This window comes from Pseudochaenichthys georgianus, unplaced genomic scaffold, assembly GCF_902827115.2.
Source record: "Pseudochaenichthys georgianus unplaced genomic scaffold, fPseGeo1.2 scaffold_721_arrow_ctg1, whole genome shotgun sequence".
Lineage (NCBI taxonomy): Eukaryota > Metazoa > Chordata > Actinopteri > Perciformes > Channichthyidae > Pseudochaenichthys > Pseudochaenichthys georgianus.
This window is the reverse complement of record NW_027263274.1, coordinates 35,424-47,203: the sequence shown is the minus strand read 5'-3', so window position 1 is coordinate 47,203 and position 11,780 is coordinate 35,424. Positions and strand designations below refer to the sequence as shown.

General features: G+C 47.2%; 1 protein-coding gene across 2 annotated transcripts in view; it reads right to left on the bottom strand.

Moving 5' to 3' along the window:
- LOC117444068 (interferon-induced protein 44-like) overlaps nucleotides 1-10,807 on the bottom strand; it is a 43,680-nt gene extending 32,873 nt beyond the window's left edge. For both annotated transcript variants that reach the window (XM_034079785.2, XM_034079783.1), the window contains exons 1-2: nucleotides 10,658-10,807; nucleotides 3,789-4,152 (exon numbers count right to left, since the gene is read on the bottom strand). The gene's annotated coding sequence lies outside the window, so the exon portion shown is untranslated. The remainder of the gene's footprint in view (nucleotides 1-3,788; nucleotides 4,153-10,657) is intronic.
- Between the last annotated feature and the right edge of the window lie 973 nt (nucleotides 10,808-11,780).

Genomic DNA, 11,780 nt, shown 5'->3' with positions numbered 1-11,780 from the left:
CACCCCCCAAGGGCTCCATGCTATACCACACACCGCATCCCCAGGCTGTTTCACCCCCAAGGGCTCCATGCTATACCACACCGCATCCCCAGGCTGTTCACCCCCAAGGGCTCCATGCTATCCCACACCGCATCCCCAGGCTTCACCGGATGGTGGTAGAAAGCCTTTGCTTTTCGGCCCAACGGTATACCGTTTTTCTCAGACGCGGAGGGATACTGACTTGTTGTGAAAAGGCACGTTCTATTTCTGACCACAGATCTGTGGTCAGATTGGGTCCCGGAGTCCGGACCCTGCCTCTTAAGGAGCTCTGGGAGCGACATTTCGAGGATCAATGGATCTCCTCTCTGTGCTCGACATGGCTACTCCAGTGCAGGGTGCTCCACAGAGCTCACTTTGCTAAGCTGGCTCAACGTTCCCGGATCGGAGTGATGCCTGTAACGGATGCAGCTGACCCTCTGCACATGTTCTGGACTCGCCCGAGGCTGGACACGTTGTGGTCTGACATGTTTGGAACCCTTGAGCGGGCCTTCAACACAAAGACAGACCCTAATCCTGACTGCACTGTTCGGCCTTCACCACTCTGTTAGCCAGACGCTCTCTTCTCTCCAGATGGATACGAGCTTCCCCACCAACACATACCAGTGGATACGTGATGTGTTGCAAAGCCTTCAGAAGATTCTCATTGAAAGTATCTCTGAAATGCTTCCGTGCTACCTGGGACCCACTATCAGGCCTTCTCGAGAACTCCATCACTTCTGACGCTGAGTCGCAGGTCGCCCTCTGGAAGGACCCTTCGTATCACTGCTCTTCCCGCCATGACCCTTTGTCTTTTGCCCTACTCTTCGATATTTCCTTTTCCCTCTTAATGAACCCTTTTTCCTCACCAATGAAACCGGGAGGGTTGGCAAGTACGGTCCGGGATCCTGAGGAAGTGTGAGTGTGGATCAGCTTCTCTCTGGAGACACAGAGGATGGAGGTGGTATTCATTCATTAGAACATGACTGATCTGAAGCTTTATGGAAAGACCACTAACAGAGAGTAAAGCCTTCAGGTGGGTCTGATGATAAACTGCTGTCTGTGTCTCGTCAGATTCCTGTGAACTCACCCTGGACTCAAACACAGTGAGCAGACCCTCCTCTCAGACCCTCCTCTCAGGACCCTCCTCTCAGGATCCTCCTCTCAGGATCCTCCTCTCAGGACCCTCCTCTCAGGATCCTCCTCTCAAGACCCTCCTCTCAAGACCCTCCTCTCAGGACCCTCCTCTCAGGATCCTCCTCTCAGGACCCTCCTCTCAAGACCCTCCTCTCAGGATCCTCCTCTCAGGATCCTCCTCTCAGGACCCTCCTCTCAGGACCCTCCTCTCAAGATCCTCTCAGGACCCCTCCTCAAGACCCTCCTCTCAGGATCCTCCTCTCAGGATCCCCCTCAGGACCCTCCTCTCAGGATCAGCCTCTACTGCAAGAGAGACCAGAACCAGGTTACCAACATGCTGTTATTGACTGATTACCTGATTCTGGTCAGCTGTCTGGTCTCCGGCCGAGCCACTCCCATCACTCCAGCAGCCGGTGCCCCAACCACACCCCAACCACACCCCCAACCACACCCCAACCACACCCCCAACCACACCCCTAACCACACCCCTAACCACACCCCCAACCACACCACTAACCACACCCCTAACCACACCCCAACCACACCCCCAACCACACCCCAACCACACCCCAACACACACCACCCAACCACCCCAACCACAAACCACCCACTAACCACACCCCTAACCACACCCCAACCACCCCCTAACCACACCCCCACCCCCAACCACACCCCCACCCACCCACTAACCACACCCTAACCACACCCCGAACCACACCCCAACCCACAACCCACACCCCCAACCACACCCCCAACCACACCCCCAACCACACACCCTAACCCACCCTAACCACCCCCAACACACCCCCAACCACACCCCAACACACCCCCAACCACACCACTAACCACACACACCCCCTAACCACACCCCAACCACACCCCAAACCACCCCCAAACCACACCCCCAACCACACCCCAACCACACCCCTAACACCCACTAACCACACACACCCCTAACCACACCCCCAACCACACCACTAACCACACCCCCAACCACCCCCCAACCACACCCCTAACCACACCCCTAACCACACCCCAACCACACCCCCAACCACACCCCAACCACCCCCCTAACCACACCCCCAACCACACCCCTAACCACACCACTATCAGTCTGATCAGTCCTGGAGTCTGGACTGCTCTGATGAAGGTGGTTCCTCCTCCTCCTCCTCCTCCTCCTCCTCCTCCTCCTCCTCCTCCTCTGGTAGAGTAGCAGTGTATCTGGCTCTCTCTCCTTCTACAGAGTCCCTCTAGAGACACCTGACCCACCTCCACACCTTCAGCCACATTCCTGAGCCTCTCTACGCTGCCTTTGGCTCTGGCCTCATGGTTCCTCAGTGTCTCTGTGTCCTCTGTAGGAGACCACTTCCTGTCCTGGGGTTTAAGTGTTTGGTGTTTCAAATCGCACAACAACAGATGCTTCAGTTTCCTGTAAATGCACTTTTATGGAAATAAAGTGCAACCAGCCTCTGTGTGACAGGAAGGAGTGTGTTGTGTGTGTGTGTGTGTGTGTGTGTGTGTGTGTGTGTGTGTGTGTGTGTGGGTTGGTGTGTGTGTGTGTGTGTGTGTGTGTGTGTGTGTGTGTGTGTGTGTGTGTGTGTGTGTGTGTGTGTGTGTGTTGTGTACTATGACAGGAAGTGTGTGACGGATGTTTGACCTGCAGAGGATGTGCATCAGAGAAAATCTGTGTGTGTGTGTGGACTAGTCTTATCAATCAATGTTTATTTAGAGCCCATATCACAAATGTTACCCTTGTCTCAGTGGTCTTCACAGTGTGTACAGAATATGAGTATGACAATACACCCCTTGTCCTCAGACCCTCTGTCCTCAGACCCTCTGTCCTTAGACCCTCTGTCCTCAGACCCTCTGTCCTCAGACCCTCTGTCCTCAGACCCTCTGTCCTCAGACCCTCTGTCCTCAGACCCTCTGTCCTTAGACCCTCTGTCCTTAGACCCTCTGTCCTCAGACCCTCTGTCCTTAGACCCTCTGTCCTCAGACCCTCACATCGTACAAGGAAACACTTCCAGAGAAACCCCACAGTTTAAGGGAACATGGAGAAACCTCAGGGAGAGCAGCAGAGGAGGGATCCCTCTCCCAGGACGGACAGACTGCAATAGATGCCGTGTGTAAATTGAAAAGATAATACATTTGCAACATAGGTAGTCCAGATGTTTGGAAATGCATGTGTGTATAATAGGAATTATTACTATCCTTTGGGGACCTACATCTGTTTACACAGTCACGTGTGGGGACTCGCCTCCCTTATGGGGACACATTGGAGGTCCCTGAGGGGGATCATTAATTTTAGGGTGAAGACTTGGTTAGGGTAAGTCTCCAGGAAATGCATGTAAGTCAATGTAATGTCCCCTGAAGTGATGTATACATGGTGGTGTGGTGTGGTGTGTGTGTGTGTGTGTGTGTGTGTGTGTGTGTGTGTGTGTGTGTGGTGTGTGTGTGTTGTGTGGTGTGTGTGTGTGGTGTTGGTTGTGGTGTGGGTGTGTGTTTGTGTGTGTGTGTGTGTGTGTGTGTGTGTGTGTGTGTGTGTGTGTGTGTGGTGTGTGTGTGGTGTGTGTGTGTGTGTGTGTAGGCTAGCATCCAGCGGTCGCTGTGTGCTGGAGACCCTACTCTACACTTACCTCAAGACCCTTTGGGGATCTCTGCTTGTGACGAATGGAAGTCGAAAGGGAAACGGTATCTCTGGGCCCACTGAAGTTGTAGTACCGCCGTGTGGCCACTATGAAAGTGTGGCTCAGACTCTCTGTCCTCCATCCGTCCCTCTCTGTTGTCTCAGCCTCCGCCCGCTGCTCGCTCGCATCAGGATCACTTCCACCACTCAAAACAACAACTGCTGCATACTTGGTCTCCAGAGCGCTGCGGTCTCCTTCAGGGTTCACTGTGAAAGCTTTGGCATTCCTGCACGGCTCGGCGGAGGCAGCGTGAGACCTGCTGCACGACATGGCCTCCTCTGGTCCACGCTCAGGTGCAGCGCCTCAGAGATACCTTCAAAATAAATACCAAAATATACCTTTAAAATAAGAATACCTTTCAAAGTAAGAGTCTCTGACAGTCTCTCTGATTGGATGGATGTTCAGAGGGGCCCTCAGCAGCATCTGGAGGCTGAAAGAAGGAGAGGGGTCTGCCTGCAGACCTCCACTCTCAGGACAGTTCCGGTGCAGACCTCCACTCTCAGGACACCTCCACTGTCAGTACAGGAAGTGCACGCTAAGAATTCCAAAATAAAATCACCACTATCAGGACAGTGCCACTTTCCAAACAGGAAATGCACGCAAATACAAAATAAAATCGGTTCGTGACACTTAATATATACATATGTATATATGTGTATATATATATATATATATATATATATACGGACACCTTGTAGTTACTATCAGTACAGCCGCAGCGCCACTTTCAGAACAGGAAATGCACGCAAATACAAAATAAAATCGTACTGACACTTATTATATACATAAAGTGTATATATAGATATATATACAAATAGGGACACCTTGTATTGTTTACTCTCAGGACAGCACCACTTTCCGAACAGGAAATGCACGCTAATACAACATAAAATAGCACTGACACTTATTATCTATATATATATCTATATAGATATTTATTTATTTATATATATAAATACGACATCTTGTATTTTAGTTACACCCGCTAGACAACAGTGGGAGGTTCGAGAAACAACCGTGTTTGCCGGGTGCACCGCGGCGGAGGTGGAGAGGTTCCAGCTGGGAACCTCCACCCCGCTGCGGGACCCGTGGGACCCCTGGACGGTGCGTCTTGGTCACGCTTCAGATCGGCCGGCGCGGAGGCCCTCCGACAGTGGGTCGCGTTTTGCCATTCGATCAGTGAGAGGAGAAAAATGCAACAACAATTGTCAAAATCCGTTAATATATGGATGAGTGTGGGGGGGGGGGCTGGACACAGGCCGTGGGGGGACACCCGTGGACACCCGGACAATGTCCCCGGTAGAAACCGGGTGAAATAACCTAAAAAATAATAAAACCGGGGAAAAGTGAAAAAAAGTGTCCGGAAATAGGCACTCATGAGGCGGGCAGAATCCCCTGTCAACTCCCGTTACATACCTCCATGGTGTCATTTGAGAGAAAAACTTTTACGAGAACCAGGCTGGGGGGGTCAAAAGGGCTTGACCAAGGCCGACCCAAAGTGCACGGTGGTCGGACTCATCACCTCCGTGATGAGTCTCCATTGTGATTTGAAAACTTCCATCAAACGAGTCCTTCGGTGGGCGGGAAAAAAACGCGTCAGAATCGTCACTTCCTGTACTGACAGTGGAGGTGTCCTGAGAGTGGAGGTCTGCAGGCAGGCTCCCATGGAAAGAAGGGGCCGACCCTGGGCACTGACCCCCCCCCCCCCCCCCCTTCAACACAGTCTTTAAAGTAGAGCACTACATACTGATATACACCTGAACATCAGCAGGAGAGGACTCTTTAAAGTAGAGACACTACATACTGATATACACCTGAACATCAGCAGGAGAGGACTCTTTAAAGTAGAGACACTACATACTGATATACACCTGAACATCAGCAGGAGAGGACTCTTTAAAGTAGAGACTCACATACTGATATACACCTGAACATCAGCAGGAGAGGACTCTTTAAAGTAGAGACACTACATACTGATATACACCTGAATATCAGCAGGAGAGGACTCTTTAAAGTAGAGACACTACATACTGATATACACCTGAACATCAGCAGCAAGGACTCTTTAAAGTAGAGACACTACATACTGGTATACACCTGAACATCAGCAGGAGAGGACTCTTTAAAGTAGAGACACTGCATACTGATATACACCTGAACATCAGCAGGAGAGGACTCTTTAAAGTAGAGACACTACATACTGATATACACCTGACCATCAGCAGGAGAGGACTCTTTAAAGTAGAGACACTACATACTGATATACACCTGAACACCAGCAGGAGAGGACTCTTTAAAGTAGAGACTACATACTGATATACACCTGAACATCAGCAGGAGAGGACTCTTTAAAGTAGAGACACTACATACTGATATACACCTGAACATCAAGAGGGACTCTTTAAAGTAGAGACACTACATACTGATATACACCTGAACATCAGCAGGAGAGGACTCTTTAAAGTAGAGACACTACATACTGATATACACCTGAACATCAGCAGGAGAGGACTCTTTAAAGTACAGACACTACATACTGATATACACCTGAACATCAGCAGGAGAGGACTCTTTAAAGTAGAGGCACTACTGATATACACCTGAACATCAGCAGGAGAGGACTCTTTAAAGTAGAGACACTGCATACTGATATACACCTGAACATCAGCAGGAGAGGACTCTTTAAAGTAGAAACACTACATACTGATAGAATACACCTGAACATCAGCAGGAGAGACTCTTTAAAGTAGAAACACTACATACTGATATACACCTGAACATCAGCAGGAGAGGACTCTTTAAAGTAGAACACTACATACTGATATACACCTGGACATCAGCAGGAGAGGACTCTTTAAAGTAGAGACACTACATACTGATATACACCTGACCATCAGCAGAGAGGACTCTTTAAAGTAGAGACACTACATACTGATATACACCTGAACACCAGCAGGAGAGGACTCTTTAAAGTAGAGACACTACATACTGATATACACCTGAACATCAGCAGGAGAGACTCTTTAAAGTAGAACACTACATACTGATATACACCTGAACATCAGCAGGAGAGGACTCTTTAAAGTAGAGACACTACATACTGATATACACCTGAACCAGCAGGAGAGGACTCTTTAAAGTAGAGACACTACATACTGATATACACCTGAACACCAGCAGGAGAGGACTCTTTAAAGTAGAGACACTACATACTGATATACACCTGAACATCAGCAGGAGAGGACTCTTTAAAGTAGAGACACTACATACTGATATACACCTGAACACCAGCAAGAGGACTCTTTAAAGTAGAGACATTACATACTGATATACACCTGACCATCAGCAGGAGAGGACTCTTTAAAGTAGAGACACTACATACTGAATACACCTGGACATCAGCAGGAGAGGACTCTTTAAAGTAGAGACACTACATACTGATATACACCTGAACACCAGCAGGAGAGGACTCTTTAAAGTAGAGAACTACATACTGATATACACCTGACCATCAGCAGGAGAGGACTCTTTAAAGTAGACACTACATACTGATATACACCTGAACATCAGCAGGAGAGGACTCTTTAAAGTAGAGACACTACATACTGATATACACCTGAACATCAGCAGGAGAGGACTCTTTAAAGTAGAAACACTACATACTGATATACCCTGAACATCAGCAGGAGAGGACTCTTTAAAGTAGAGACACTACATACTGATATACACCTGAACACCAGCAGGAGAGGACTCTTTAAAGTAGAGCACTACATACTGATATACACCTGAACACAGCAGGAGAGGACTCTTTAAAGTAGAGACACTACATACTGATATACACCTGAACATCAGCAGGAGAGGACTCTTTAAAGTAGAGACACTACATACTGATATACACCTGAACACAGCAGGAGAACTCTTTAAAGTAAGAGACATTACATACTGATATACACCTGAACATCAGCAGGAGAGGACTCTTTAAAGTAGAAACACTACATACTGATACACCTGAACATCAGCAGGAGAGGACTCTTTAAAGTAGAGACACTACATACTGATATACACCTGGACATCAGCAGGAGAGGACTCTTTAAAGTAGAGACACTACATACTGATTACACCTGAACACCAGCAGGAGAGGACTCTTTAAAGTAGAGACACTACATACTGATATACACCTGAACACCGCAGGAGAGGACTCTTTAAAGTAGAGACACTACATACTGATATACACCTGAACATCAGCAGGAGAGGACTCTTTAAAGTAGAACACTACATACTGATATACACCTGAACATCAGCAGGAGAGGACTCTTTAAAGTAGAGACACTACATACTGATATACCCTGAACATCAGCAGGAGAGGACTCTTTAAAGTAGAAACACTACATACTGATATACACCTGAACATCAGCAGGAGAGGACTCTTTAAAGTAGAAACACTACATACTGATATACACCTGAACATCAGCAGGAGAGGACTCTTTAAAGTAGAAACACTACATACTGATATACACCTGGACATCAGCAGGAGAGGACTCTTTAAAGTAGAGACACTACATACTGGTAGAGACACTACATACTGATATACACCTGAACACCAGCAGGAGAGGACTCTTTAAAGTAGAGACACTACATACTGAGTAGAAACACTACATACTGATATACACCTGAACATCAGCAGGAGAGGACTCTTTAAAGTAGAGACACTACATACTGATATACACCTGAACACACAGCAGGAGAGGACTCTTTAAAGTGAGACACTACATACTGATATACACCGACCTGAACACAGCAGGAGGACTCTTTAAAGTAGAGACACTACATACTGATATACACCCTGAACATCAGGAGAGGACTCTTTAAAGTAGAAACACTACATACTGATACACCTGAACATCAGCAGGAGAGGACTCTTTAAAGTAGAGACACTACATACTGATATACACCTGAACACCAGCAGGAGAGGACTCTTTAAAGTAGAGACACTACATACTGATATACACCTGAACATCAGCAGGAGAGGACTCTTTAAGTAGAAACACTACATACTGATATACACCTGGACATCAGCAGGAGAGGACTCTTTAAAGTAGAGACACTACATACTGATATACACCTGAACATCAGCAGGAGAGGACTCTTTAAAGTAGAAACACTACATACTGATATACACCTGAACATCAGCAGGAGAGGACTCTTTAAAGTAGAGACACTACATACTGATATACACCTGAACATCAGCAGGAGAGGACTCTTTAAAGTGGAGACACTACATACTGATATACACCTGAACATCAGCAGGAGAGGACTCTTTAAAGTAGAAACACTACATACTGATATACACCTGGACATCAGCAGGAGAGGACTCTTTGAAGTAGAGACACTACATACTGATATACACCTGAACATCAGCAGGAGAGGACTCTTTAAAGTAGAAACACTACATACTGATATACACCTGAACATCAGCAGGAGAGGACTCTTTAAAGTAGAGACACTACATACTGATATACACCTGAACATCAGCAGGAGGGGACTCTTTAAAGTAGAGACACTACATACTGATATACACCTGAACATCAGCAGGAGAGGACTCTTTAAAGTAGAGACACTACATACTGATATACACCTGGACATCAGCAGGAGAGGACTCTTTAAAGTAGAGACACTACATACTGATATACACCTGAACATCAGCAGGAGAGGACTCTTTAAAGTAGAGACACTACACACTGATATACACCTGAACATCAGCAGGAGAGGACTCTTTAAAGTAGAGACACTACATACTGATATACACCTGAACACCAGCAGGAGAGGACTCTTTAAAGTAGAGACACTACATACTGATATACACCTGAACATCAGCAGGAGAGGACTCTTTAAAGTAGAAACACTACATACTGATATACACCTGGACATCAGCAGGAGAGGACTCTTTAAAGTAGAGACACTACATACTGATATACACCTGAACATCAGCAGGAGAGGACTCTTTAAAGTAGAAACACTACATACTGATATACACCTGAACATCAGCAGGAGAGGACTCTTTAAAGTAGAGACACTACATACTGATATACACCTGAACATCAGCAGGAGAGGACTCTTTAAAGTGGAGACACTACATACTGATATACACCTGAACATCAGCAGGAGAGGACTCTTTAAAGTAGAAACACTACATACTGATATACACCTGGACATCAGCAGGAGAGGACTCTTTGAAGTAGAGACACTACATACTGATATACACCTGAACATCAGCAGGAGAGGACTCTTTAAAGTAGAAACACTACATACTGATATACACCTGAACATCAGCAGGAGAGGACTCTTTAAAGTAGAGACACTACATACTGATATACACCTGAACATCAGCAGGAGAGGACTCTTTAAAGTAGAGACACTACATACTGATATACACCTGAACATCAGCAGGAGGGGACTCTTTAAAGTAGAGACACTACATACTGATATACACCTGAACATCAGCAGGAGAGGACTCTTTAAAGTAGAGATCAGATTCCTCCACTTCTGTGTTTTAATGAGATTCTTTTCATTTCTAATGAATTCCTCCGATATGCCCGGGGGAGGCCGGAGGGTCTTTGTTGGATAATAATGGGAGGGGGGGGGGGAGGCAGATGGCCGACAGGACGTGAAGACAAAAGTGAGTAAGAGTTTCTCCGTCTGAGCGAGAAGACACAAAACAGGGAAGATGGGGGGGGGGGGGGGCAGAGGCCGCTTTACAGGGTGAGAACAAACTAACAAACAAACAAGAACGGCAAATAATAAAGTAAATAAACAAAGACCTGGCACGCTGAGTTATCGGTCAAAGAGCTCACATCGTTGTGTCGTTGGAAGGCACCTGACTCGTGTTAACTCGACCTTATCTCGTCTTTGCAGCCGCTCCGTCTGCACTGGTCTCTCGCAGTAGATGAACTCGGACGTGTCCCTGACGTGTTTCCTCTCAAAGTGTTTCATCTTGGACTTGTGTCTCCTCTCTGTCCTTCGGTTGGAACTGTAAGCTGTCTTGGCCTTGTTGGTGTTTTGACAGGAAACTGTCTTCGTCTGATCGGCAGTTTGACTCAGACTCGTCTCTAAGCGTTCCACTGGACTCGGACTGGTTTTAACTCGGACTTGTCTCGGCTTTGTGTTGGCGTTTTATTTAAACGTGTCTCGGTTCATTGACTCATCCTCGCCTCTTCTCATTGGTGTTTGCACTCAAACTGTTCTTTGTGTTCGTTCGACTTGCACTTGCGTCTTCGTCTCTCTCCTTGGGTTTAGCTCGTCTTGGCGATGTTGGTGTTTCGACTGTCTTCATCTGATCTGCATTTCGACTCGGACTCGTCTCTCTAAGGAGTTATGTTTTAGAAAAGGGAATACAACTGTTTTTGAGTTCAGCTATGAACACTTGTTGAATTTAAATATTCCCTCGGTGGGGAAATCTCGCCTCCCAGCTGTCCAGGTTTCAATGGGGGGGGGTCGGATGTGTCTGGGTTCATTGTGCTGCCCCCCCCCCTCTCTGTTAGCACACTGAAGCTCCAGTCCGCCGTGCCCTTTGACCTCTCAGGAGTACGCCTCAGAGCTCCTGGTTCTGCAGAGGGCATGTGTTTCAATAACCAACGAGTGCTTTGAAGGGTTCTTTGTTGCTGCTGGAGGTCAGACCAGGTTCTGAGAGGGTCCTGGATAAGTCCTGTTGTCGTTCAGCAGGACTTGCATCTGCTTTTCCTTACAGCAGGCCTGAAGACACATCTCTGTTGATATCAAAATGGTCTCAAGGTTTGAAGTCTATTTTCAGAAAACAACTGGAACCAACCCGTCAGCCTCCGTCTCCGTCTGCACCTCTGAATCTGTGTTGTGCTGATCGGGCTTTTCTCCGACTCGCTGACCTTTCTTTTACTCGAACTTGTCTCGTCTTGTTGGTGCTGGCTC